The sequence below is a fragment of the Neopsephotus bourkii genome, unplaced genomic scaffold (genome assembly GCF_033783945.1).
Source record: "Neopsephotus bourkii isolate Nb327-2 ecotype Australia unplaced genomic scaffold, CSIRO-AGI_Nbou_v1 NB_1624, whole genome shotgun sequence".
Lineage (NCBI taxonomy): Eukaryota > Metazoa > Chordata > Aves > Psittaciformes > Psittacidae > Neopsephotus > Neopsephotus bourkii.
The window spans coordinates 2,052,959-2,066,428 of NW_026902099.1; positions in this window are offsets into that span (position 1 = coordinate 2,052,959).

The window sequence follows — 13,470 nt, forward strand, 5'->3', positions numbered from 1 at the left end:
AACTGTGTTTGAACCACCTCTAAGGGTGGCACATGACACAGCTGAGCAGCCATATACACTTGTCAATATACCGTGCTAAAATATTGCTATAAGCATCATCCAAACTGCAAAGACATAGATGTAAGAAATAGACCTCAACCTACAAAGAAATAGACCTTGAGCAATCTGACCTAGTGGGAGGTGTCCCTGCCCATGGCAGGGGAGATGGAGCTGGATGGTCCTTTCCAAACCTAACCGTTCTATGATTCTACAATACCCTATATTTAAAATACAATACAAATGTGATAGGGCAAACTGCTTCTTTTCAGATTATCTCTTAGTTGCAAAGTCTAAATAAAATTTAAAAAACCCCAAAGAAAACAAAAACCAAAAACCCCAAACCCATAATCAAATGAATATTGATCTAAACATGAAATAGGAGTTCTCTGAAATAAGCCATTTGCAATGTTTCTAGGACTCTGTAAGGCTGCATGTGATGATCAAAAGCAGCTGCTAAATACAAAACAGAAAAAAGAGAGTAGCTTAAAATAAAAAATGCATAAAGATTTACAAAAGCAGTTTCTGTCAAATGAAAGACAGTCTATGAACTCCACACAGAGAGAAGATTAAAATAATTCTTAAATTCAGTGGTCACTGGTTTTCCAAACTGTATTTACAATTGCAAAATAATTGCATGTTATTATAGGCAATGGGGTGAAAGTTAACATTTACATGTGTTGGAACAAGTCAAATTTTGAACTCATATAATTTATCAGCATTGAAAGAAGATAAATTATGTGAATTATAAATCAGGCAGAATTTTCTATTGCAATTCAGATGAACAATAAACAAGTCCTTTAATTGTTTAGGTTGGTGAAATTTAAAATTAATGGAAGTGTTTATTTGTTTTCCTGTTTTATACTAAGAAAACAGTTGTCATGAACTAATGAGCACATGAGGAAAGTCAAAGTCTGAAGAATGAAACAAGGTGTATTTTCCTGAAGAGTGTGAAAAGCCCTGAAAAGATGCTGTTGTCCTTCCTCTCTGGGTCACTTTTTCTGGGATCCTCTCACTTCACATGAAGAGATTCCACAACATTTCTTTAGACGCAGGTTGGAAGTATAAGATATAGATATCTAAGACTAACACACATGATAGATACTTAGGGCAAAGGAGTTATTTAGTGAACCATCAGTATGTTCACCTTCAGTAAGGCAGTTAAAGGGTCTTTGCAGGCTTGTCAGTTATCAGTCAGGTTAGACAAGTAAGCCTGCATGGCTCCTTTGAATGCCTTGATATTCAGTGCTGCTGAGCTGCTGTTTTTTGACTCACTGAGTGGTTTTTTAGGATTTTATATATTTTCATGTCAGTTTTTTTCCTCAACTATCCTTGAACTCTTAACTATCCCTGTATCAGCAATCTCAGTTGTCTTTCCTATGTACTTTCTCGCGGTCCTTTTTCACACCTTGGCAATTGTCATATAATTTTGAGCCAAGGTTATGCAGCTGGACCATATCAAATTTATATTAAACCATCAAAAGCCTTGAATCACATACAGTTGAGTCTGTATGAGAAGAGTTACAGGTGTCATTGAATAATACAGATAGACAGGAGCCTGAAAGAGAAAGGAGAACAGTATTTTCTTTCCTACTGAATTAAATAGTTTTCAAGGTTCTCATGGCCCTGACTTCAGTATTGTCACGAACATACTTGTACAAGTAAATTGTGGACGAATGTGGAGCAAGCTATGTGTTAGCATATGGTTGAGTCTGGATTTACTTCAGATTTGTTATATAGCTGCCTACCTTTTACTAGAACATGAGCCAGCCTTCCTGTCTGTGGAAAATGGTGCATCCAAGGCCTATTTAAGGCACATAAAACAGCTATACTGTTATAGACCACAGCTTGTCTTCAACGACATATGACAGTTCATGCCTGGGAAAAACATAACAGTAGGAATATATGCAATGACACTTTGCTCTAATACTTTCAAATAAATTAAGATCATAGAATCAATTTTTTAGGTTGGAAAAAACCTTTAAGATCATGAAGCTGTTATCCTAGCAATGCCAGATCCACCAGGTCTGAGATTATCTGAGCAAGTGTAGATCCTAAAAGTTCCCATATGTTTAATAAGTATTTGTGGGCATGTCTTCTGATACTGTGTTCAATTTCTCTATGAATTTATACAATTATTTTAGTGTCTAAGGCATCCCATACTAAGGAGTTCTGCAGATTGACTGTATTTTAAGTAAGTAAATAAAGTCATTCCATTAAGTGTTGTCATCTTTTTTTGTCTTGTGTCTGAATCTTTTCCATTCTACAGTACCTTTTTTTGAGGTAACACAATATGAACTACATCCTGTGTGTGAGATGATGATACAACAGATGTACCTTGTTAGGAGGTAGTAGGTTATACACCTGAGAGGCCTTTCTGAGTCTTTAAATCTTGACATGGAAGAAGGAATTTCAAAATAAGAAAATAGCTGGGCCTATGGAGAAAAGAATGTGCACAATCAAACCCACCAGATAATTATGATTGACCTTGATAATCCGGAACTAATTCACAATGGTTTAGGGTAATCTTTTCACAGAAAAATGATAATATCTGTTTAACCAGTACAAGACATGCTCTGTCTTAAAACGAATAAGTTATTTTTTTACAGCTGCTGTATCTGCTATTCTTAATACCATTATTAATCATAAGTCAAATCTTGTTCAGCTCAAACTGCAGCTTAGCTGCAGATCAAATTATAAACTTCCTTTAAAAGTTTAAGTCAGAATGTAAAGGTCTTTTTTTCAAAATAATGAGACTGTCTTTTTGTATAAAAATAGAAAAGTTTGTCTAGAGATCTCTTTTGTTATTCTAATGTTTTCCTTATTGTTTTCATGTTCCCAGGCATCTGGATATGCCAATTAGAAATATGAGAAAAATAATTTAAAGCTAAAAATTAATTTAGTCACATCCCAGTAAGAAGAAGGTAGATGTTAATAAAAGAAATTTTAATGAAAGCAAATCCTCCTCAGGAATTGAACCCATACCCTTTCATAATACCACCAGTTACCCTATTCATGAGGCTACATTAAGCTAGTAGCACAACAGAATCAAATGCTGTATTAGCCAACAGAGAATGCTCTTTGGTCTTTATGAATGTAATAAAAAATATATTAAGAGGAGCAAAGTAATTAAAATTTTACATGACTAATGAATGTAGACAAAGTGCATTCCCTAGGTCATTCCAAGGACTATATGAATGTAATTTAATGACATTCAGAGGAAATAAAGCATACGTCTGGTCTTCAGTGACAAAAACACTTGAAAAGACAAACTCGTATTTTTTGGTTTCAGCTCTTCAAGTTCTGTTAGGGCTAATGATTTCTGGTATATGATATTAGCTGCAAAGATCTTCCCAAAATACCAATAACATTACAATACTTGGATTATTAATTTCTGCAATGTATACACAGGATATTTAAAGCTACATACAGTTCCAACCACTGAGAACATAATTTAATCAACAAAAGAGCATCTAAATGATGAAGCAAGTCTCTTCCACCAGTAACACCTTTTTTTTTTTTTTAATTTGCAAATTTTACAGGGCATATTCTCAATGCCAAAGCTCTTTTTACATAATGATAATAAAAAAATATCTTAATGCTTAATTTAGATTACTTTGAGCAAATGATTTCTACAACAAACAGAGTTTTTTTTTTTTCAGTGCATTTTTTTGAACTGCAATGTTAACACATAGAGAACGAAGTGACAAGTACAGAGATAAGTACCTGTACTTATAAACATTCAATAAACACCCAGGTGTAAGGCTGAGTGACTGCAACAAAATTTAGTATTCACTCAGCCAATAGTTTCTATGGTGTGAATAAAATGTATAATTTAAATTTAAACACCTAACCAAGATACTTACATTATGACACTTTTCATTCTGGGCTTTGTGTGTAATCTGTGAAGAAAAACGTATGCTTCTTAAGACTGATGCAGAGTTTACTCTTCTCCTACCATTCTAGAGAATCTGTAGAAAGATTAGGCTTATAGTTAAGTGAGTTTAATTCCTCTGTCTCACCATCCCCTTCCTGAGACTGTAAACAGGCTTTTCAGGATAGAATTTGTATGTTAGATTTAAATCTAAATTGTATATCCATCAATCCAAAGTGAATCAGTTCATGTTAATAATGTCATCAATGTCATTCACTCTAGGTGAACACCTAGCTATTAAATTTAGGCTAACTGTACTTCAGCTTTTACTAAGCAACCACATACTGGATAAAGATTTCATTGTACAACTTTAAAAAATAAGGCTTGAACTAGACTATCACAAACAACATTTGTGTTGATATTTTCATTAAAAAACTTCTTAATAAAAAATAAACATTTTTACTGTATTACCCATATACCTGATTTAAAATGAAAGCCTTCTCATTTTTAACTCTGTCAGCTGAAAATAAACAGAAAGACTGTAATATTATGGGTGTAAGCAGTTATTGATGTATATGTTGATTTGCTAATCTTTAAAAACAAAATTTTTCAAGGAGGTTTACTCTCATCAGCTTAAGGTTTTGTAGGATTTTTAGCTGCATTTTCATTGACCTGGAAAAAGTGAGCATCTTCTTACTGCAAACTATCTTGGGAACCATAATAAATTTTAATAGCTAATACTTGTAAAGTATTTTTCTTCTGCCATTTTCCTGGTTTGGGATTTTAGTTAATTTGATAACTATTGTTCACTATAGCAGTATAAAACTAAATTTCTCTCCTTGGGTCAGAACTTTAAAAGACATCATACAACTATTCAGAAAGTCTACCAAGTGTATGCCTATCAAGCATATTGGTCAGGGAAGCTGTAAAGGAGAGCAAGGAGAGGACTCCACCCTCATGACAGAAAAACAGGTGTATGTTTGACTGATATATTTAAATTTTGTTTGTGATATCATAATTGTGTTCATCAACTACTTGACAAAATTTTCATACTTTTTAAATCATCAATGATTTTAGCAAATCACTAGAAGTTCTAGACCTGGACAAAGAAAAGAGCAAATAAGAGTATTTTGAAACTCACGTATTACTCTGGTGTGTTTGTCTGCCATATGAGAAGCAAAGGGCAGGTCTGCTGCTTCTCTTGTACCTCATTCCCTGTTGCTTCTGTTCTAGTTCTCCACTCTAGGGGAATCAAATATCCTGTTGCCATTTTGTCTTGTTAATATTCCACAATAGCATGCTATCTGTTCCACCTAAAGCTAATAGCTTAAACTTCAGGGGATTCATCTTTATGTGCAGTGTGTAAGAATGTCTCGTATTAACGCAGTATAGGCTTCTTGCACACCACAGCTACCACATAAATGTAAAGAGTACACTTTAGACCTTATTACATTTTGGGAGTCTGATTTATAAAAAATGAACTAAGTAACTGCAATGATAAATCTAATTAAAAAAAAAAAAGTTTGAAAACACAGCATGTGTTTTGTTATAAACTTTACCAAAAATAGAATTCTAAATATCAGCTTCTGTTGAAATACAGTGAAGAAATCCTTTGGGAACCACAAATACTCTTATATTTTTTTTAAAACATGCAGGAATGCATTATAAATAATTTTTAAATTATGACCACTGTCAAATGTTTGTGCTTGCAGCTCACTTGAGAATTGTGTTTTGGGCAGTTATGTTCTCTCTGACTCTATCAGAGATTTAGCTGAAATTTCTTTCTGTATAGAAGACTCATTGTTACTTCCAAGTTGTTTGGTTTTGTTTGAATTGTTTGTTTTTTTTTTTTAATTTGGGTGGTTTATGTTCAAGGCCTGGTTGGACGAGGCCTTGGATGATATGATTTAGAGCGAGGTGTCCCTGCCCATGGCAGGGGGGTTGGAACTTGATGATCTTGAGGTCCTTTCCAACCCTAACTATTCTATGATTCTATGGTTTATGGTGTTGATGGGATTTTTTTTAGTGTAAAGATATTTTTAAAGAAAAATTAGAAATTAAAAAAAATATTTTGATAAAACTAATCATCATTCACAGAGAATCTTTGAGGTCACAGGCCAGCTTCATCATAAGTGGTTTTCATCATAAGTGGTGATGTAAGACTCCAGCAGTAGGATGTGTCTGTCCCCCTTTGTCAGCGTTGAGATCAAGCATTGCAGCAGGGTCAGCTCACACTCCAAGCTAACCTGTACCTCTGTGGATCCATGCAGTGAACTTTTATATCTGTATTCATGTATATACAAGTGCATAGTTATATATAAATATATAGCTAAAGTATATGTATGCATAATTTTTTTAAATTTTATACATATTTGTGCATGCCTTTATATATATTTGTATATATATATATATAATTCTATATATTTTAAGATATGAGCACTTCCTTGTCTGAAGGAAAAAAAAAGCAGGCAATCACAGACTGCTCAGAAACAAAATAGGTATGACAGTTTCGAAAAAAAATGAAACCTCCCAGTCACAGAGACATATGAAAATATGGGTTATGACGTTGCTAAAAATGGCAGCTGCTGCGTATGTATTCCTTTCTGCTATATCTCTCCAAAAAGTGGATACTGTGGCTGGTCATAGTCATACTGCACAAAAACAGGGCACTATGAAAACATGTAGGGTCATGACATTGTGAAAAAACGTCTTCCTTTAAAATGCTAGGCAACATTTAAACAAACTGGATAGGCTGAAGTCTAAAGGACCTGGTGTGATACACCTGAAGTGTATCACAGCTTATCAGTGTATCAGCGCTGAAGGAGCTGATACTGTAGGACAAAACTCAAAGACAGAGGTTCTTGAGGCTTGGAGGAAAGTAGTGATCACTGTCATCTTCAAGAAGAGCAAGAAGAAAGATGTGGTGCGCCTCTAGTGAGCTGCTGAGTCTCACATCAATCCCCAAGAAGGTGGCGAAGCAAATAACCCTGGAAAACTTTTCCAAGCATATGAAGGAGAAGGCGGCTCCTGGGGGCTGCCAGCACAGATTTATGAAGGGGAAATCATGCCTAATCAACCTGATAATTGCCTTCTATGATAAAATGACTAGCAGGGTAGATAAGGAGAGAGGTGTATAACTTGACATTAGCAAGGCTTTCCACAATGTCATAACATTTCATTGACAAACTGATGAACTACACACCACTTAATTGGACAGTGAAATGAACTGAAAGTTAGAAAACCTGCCAGGATCAAAGGGTTATCATTAGTGGAACAAAGTTCAGATAGAGAGCAGTCGCTAATAGTGTGCCTCAGGGATCAAGAGTCGACCAATACTTCTTCACTTCATTAAGGATACGGCTGACAAGATGTATTTCACCCACAGTAGGATTGCAGAAGATAAAAAACCCCGAGTGTTGGTTAGATCTGAACAGTTTTACTGCCATTCAAGGGGACCTCAACAGACAGACGTCCTCATGAAATTCAGCAAAAGGAAACGCCAAGTATAACCCCAGGCACCAACCAGTACCATGAGGGCTAACCAGCTGATAAGCAGCTTTTCAGAAAAAGACCTGGGGATCCTGATAGACACCAAGTTGACTATGGAACCTTATGCCAAAGAAGGTCAAAACTCTTCAGGGCTGCATGAGAAGGAGTGTTAATAGCAGCCTGAAAGAGGTGATCCTTCCTTTGTTTTCAGGATCCTTCCTGTTTTCCTCTATTTCTGCAGGTCCTGAAGGAGCTGGCAAATGAAGCTGCTAAGAGGCTGTCCATCATATTTGAAAAATCATGGCAGTCAGGTGAAGTTCCTAATGACTGGAAAAAGGGAAATATAACCCCCACTTTCAAGAAGGGGAAAATGGATGACCCGAGGAATTACAGACCAGTCAGTCTCACCTCTGTGCCTGGCAAAATCTTGGAGCAGATTCTCCTGGAAGGCATGCTAAGGCACATGAAAAACAACAAGGTGAGTTGAAGCCAGCATGGCTTCACTAAGGGGAAATCCTGCCTGACCAATTTGGTGACCTTCTATGATGGGACTACAGAGATGATGGACAGGGGTAGAGCAGCTGATATCATCTACCTGGACTTGTGTAAAGCGTTCGATGTTGTCACGCATGACATCCTTGTCTCTAAATTGGAGATACATCAATTTGATGAATGGACCACTCGGTGGATAAAGAACTGGCTGGATGGCTGCATGCAAAGAGTTGTGGTCAACACCTCAGTGTCCAGCTGGAGACCAGTACTGAGTGGTGTCCCTCAGGGATTGGTGTTGGGACCAGTCTTGTTTAACATCTTCATCGCTGACATGGACAGTGGGATTGAGTGCACCCTCAACAAGTTTGCCAATGGCACCAAGCTGTGTGGTTCGGTTGATACGCTGGAGGGAAGGAATGCCATTCAGAGGGACCTTGACACACTTGTGAGGTGGGCTGATGCCAACCTCATGAAATTTAACCATGACAAGTGCAAGGTCCTACACCTCAGTCAGAACAATGCCAGGCAGAGCTCTGAATGCTGGGCAGAGAGAAGCCCTGTGGAGAAGGACTTGGGTGTGTTTGTCAATGAGAAAATGAATATGAGTCAGCAGTGTGAGCTTGCAGCCCAGAAAGCCAACTGTATCCTGGGCTCCATCAAAAGGAGTGTGACCAGCAGGTCGAAGGAGGTGATCCTGCCCCTCTACTCTGCTCTCCTGAGACCTCACTTGGAGTACTGTGTGCAGTTCTGGTGTCCTCAACATAAAAAGAACATGCAACTGTTGGAACAAGTCCAGATGAGGGCCACAAGGATGATCAGGGAACAGGAGAGCCTCCTTTATGAAGATCGGCTGAGAAAGTTGGAGCTGTTCAGCCTGGAGAAGAGAATGCTGCGTGGAGACCTCATAGCAGCCTTCCAGTATCTGAAGGGGGCCTACAAGGATACTGGGGAAGGACTCTTCATTAGGGACTGTAGTGACAGGACAAGGGGTAACGCGTTCAAACTTAAACAGGGGAAGTTTAGATTGGATATAAGGAGGAAATTCTTTCCTGTTAGGGTGGTGAGGCACTGGAATGAGTTGCCCAGGGAAGTTGTGAACGCTCCATCCCTGGCAGGTTGGACAGAGCCTTGTGTGACATGGTTTAGTGTGAGGTGTCCCTGCCCATGGCAGGGGGGTTGGATCTAGATGATCTTAAGGTCCTTTCCAACCCTAACTATTCTATGATTCTATGACTTGTGAAATACATCTGGAGTCCTATACCTAGTCCTGGTGTTTCCAGTACAATGAAGACTCTCTCTCTGGAGTGAGTGCAATGATGGACACAAAAATAATAATTTTTGATGACAGTTATTTGCTTTCTCTGCTCTTGACAGGCTCTGGACCTTGTGAAACTGGAGAGGTGGGTCTGTGCAAATCCATGAAGTTTAACAAGGTGAAGTGCAAAGTCAGGGCAATACCAACCTGTCGTGGCTTAAACACAGTCTGCAACCCAAAACCATGCAGCTGCTCGCTCACTCCCCCCCTTCCTCTCCCCACTCCCAGAGGGGGGGAGAGGAGAATCGAAAGAATGTAACTCCCACGGGTTGAGATAAGAACAGTCCAGTAACTAAGGTATAACACAAATCACTACTGCTGCCACCAGTAATAATAATGACAAGGGAAATAACAAGGGAAGAGAATACAACCATTCACCACTTGCTGACCGATACCCAGACAGATCTGAGCAGTGACCTGACCCTTCCGGGTAACTGCACCAAGTTTATATACTGGTCATGACATGCTGTGGTATGGAATACCTCTTTGGCTAGTTTGGGTCAGGTGTCCTGTCTCTGGTTCCTCCTGCCTTCTCCTCCTCCCTGGCAGAGCGTGAGACTCACAAAGTCCTTGGTCAGAGTAAACATTACTAAGCAGCAATTAAAACCATCAGTGTTATCAGCGCTGTTCCCAGGCTGAAAGTCAAAAACACAGCACTGCACCGACTATTAAGAAGGATAAAAATGTCTGCTACTGATGAACCCAGGACGTAAGCATGCATACAGGGGGAGAAGAGACTGGATTGAAACCAGCCCTGGGTAGGACCTGGGGGCGTTGACTGACAAGAAGCTCAGAATGACCCAGCACTGTGGGCTCACAGCCCAGAAAGCCAACTGTATCCTGGGCTGCATCAAAACAAGGCTGACCAGATTGGCATATTGGATGAGTAACCTGGTCTAGTGGAAGGTGTCCCTGCCTATGGCAGGGGGATTGCAACTAGATGATCTTTAACAACGTTTCCAGCCCAAACCATTCTACAATTTTATGATTCTCTAGAGACCGAAGCATGTATAATACGAAGATATGCTAAGACAGCTGGATCTATTTAACCTGGAGACATGAAGTCTCGGGAGGGATCTCACTCATGTATAAATACCTGATGGGGGAGGAATAAAAATGAAGTAGCTGGACTCTTCCTGGTGATATGCAGTGATAAAACAAGAACCAAGAATCTGAAACTAGAAATTCCACTGTAATAAATTAAAAAGCCCTTATTTTACCCTGCAAGACATTAGGCATTGGAGCAAATTTTCCAGAGAGGCTGTGTAGTCTCAGTCCTTGGGGGGTGGGTGTGTATTCAAAACCCAGCTAGATGTGGTCCTGAGCAACCTGCTTTTGCTGACCTGTCTTTGAGCAGGTGGTTTGACAGAATAATCTCCAGAAGTTCCTTCCAAGCTCCACAATTCTGTGATTCTATGAGAAATACTTAATTCTTTGCCATGGTTTGAATTTGTATAATGCCACAGGACTTATATTGTGTTTGCACTGTATATAGTCAAGGCACAAAGCAGTTTAATGTACTTGGTGATTTGAAAGAAGGCAAAGGAAAAGGAGAGATATTAAATTTTCTGCTGTTTTCCTTCATGGGCAATTGTAAAATTATAAAAGACAGCAGGAATAATCCAAGAAGGGCTTGTTGAAGTGAAAATACATTAATACATGGATGCTTTGCTGGCTAATTCTGTAGTGCTGTAAATACCTTTTGAAACACACTCCCTCAGATGGCTCCACAGATGTTTTCACAAGATATTGAAGCATCCTTCCTCCAGAGTAGGAGACCTTCATTTCTCTTGGGAAAGGTAAAAAGAAAGAACATAGAAAGCAAAACATCACTGAGAAGAAACCAGACTCACTGGCACTGCCTGTGTTGTTCCTGAATCTCTTCATATTGACGGAAGTTAGCTTTTCTGACAGTGCTGTTCTCTTTCTTGCGACAAATATCCCTCAAACCCCAAAGTAATTTTATATTAATGTTTTGGAGGGGTTTTTTTTGGTGTTTGTTTTTTTTCCTGTTTTTGTCTTTATATCTTCACAACCATATAGTAATTTTCCTCAGATTTTTTCCCCATTGCTCAATGGGTTCTGTAATCAGAAAACTCTCAACTCTGTGGACTCTTGTGTTCTTATGGATCAGCTTCATATATCATGCACCTCTCCCCCAGCACTGACTGCAACTGTTTTTTGTTCAAAGCTCTTAAAGGCACACATTCCATTTTACATATCCTTCCCTCAGTTGTCAGTACTTGTTCCCTGCATACTCTTTTTTTCTCCTCACTTTCATAGCTTTCTCATCTGTTCCACGGCTCCCATCTGTTTTTTATTGCATTACTCCTCTGTGAAAGACAAAACTCTAACTAAACAGAAAGTTATGCAAAGCACTATTAAAATTAAGAATTTCATAGTTGATTTCCTTTGCTCTCTACCCTTATCCCATACAATTCTTTTTTATGTTTTGCCTTGTCTCATATCATTGTAGTTATGTGTAATGAAAGTCTTTGGGAGCAGGGATTATATCTAATTTATCTCCTTGTGTAATATTTTAGAGTACTGGCAGACTAAACAGTATCTGAAGTAGATAAGGTAGTTTAAAATAGGAAAAGAAGTTTTGGGAAAATGTTGCTTATTTTATAGTGTGTTTGCTCAGAAAGAGAACTGCTGTTGTTTTATCATCAAAATGTGATGAAAGATCTCCTACTAACTTTAATATATGAAGTTCATGGAGTAGAATTTATTTTAGAGTTTAAAGTTCCTGAGATGTGTTGCTTCTAACTCCTTCTATAAAAATCCACTTCTCCATATTGAAGACTTGCAATGGATTTTAATTTTAATTTTAACAATAAATAGAATCAAAAGAATGATTTCGGCTTTTTTTTTTTTTTTTTTTGACACTTCAAATAATGAAGACTTTTTACTATATTAGAAAAATGACCTTCATTGGTCCCTAAACGTTGTTCTTAATATTTAAGAATATTCTTAATATATAAAAATATAACTTGCTTATAATAGTCTCCAGAAATGATAGTTTCTATTTTCCAATAATTACTACAAACTCAGAAAAAAACATAAATGAAATGGATCATTTTTTTATCTTCCAAAAATCAAAGTTACTCCACTGAAATCAATATGATTATGAACAATTTTGGAATTGAAGACTCCTTAAAATAAATTATGGCTCAGACTAACTACATCAGGAGTAAAGTCATAAATCCAGCCTAAAGATAAATTTATTTTTTCAACATTATTTAAATCCATATAATTCTATAGACAGATTTGCAAAAATTTTTTTCTCCGAAGAAAATAATGTATCCTTATATTTTTTCATCATCACAAATTATGAATCAAGATTTGACAATGAAAACGTGGAAATGTCATAGGAGGATTTTTTTCTAATTGGGTCATGAAAAACACAGATATTTTTGCTTCAGATGGAAGCTGTTTTGTTTTGCAGTGTCCTCAAATAAAGCATGGTAACCACACTCATTCTAGCAAGTACTTTAAACCTTAAGGAACAGTTAAATCTAAAAGGCTATACTTCATTTATCATCTAGAGAGAGCTCTTTGATTGAAATTTCTGTGCTTACAGGTGAGGATTTTTAGTGAGTCTTTGAAGTAAGAGATGAAAATAACCCACAACAAATCACAGAAAGACAAAAGAAAATAAGACTGTAGGGTAAGATGAGAAACTGCAAGTCTAGAAAATATTTAAATGGCAAGATGGGTCAGGCAGGACTTTGCTTTAAGTATTTCTGATAAAAGGAAAAAGAAAAGCAAAAATACAAAGAGAAAATTTTAACGTCAAATAATGACAGTACAGAGACTATTATTATTTTATGCATAAACAGAAAGAACTAAGATTACATAGCTCTATTTCATGGCTGGCTTGGTTTTAGGCAGGCTATTTTAGGAACTATTAAAACAGGTTGATACAAAGAGGTTTTCATAAACATTTCAGACATGCAGAAGTGCTTTGCAATCATTGCATGGATGATCAGCACACTGACTTTGGCCGTTTGCAGTACTACAAGCCTTGGTTCAATACTACAGAGCATATATTCATTTACTGAAGTAAGTGATGTTGCTCATAAGTGTATTTTCAGAATAAGGTCCTATTGCATTTTATTGTAATTTATTTGAGATTTTAAGACAAAAAGGAAGAGTTAGTATCAAATAATCTTCAACTGAAGACTCAATACCATTCTTACTTGTCACTGCAATATTTTCTAACATTTATTTAACCCCACATTGTCTTCATTTTCCTCCCCCC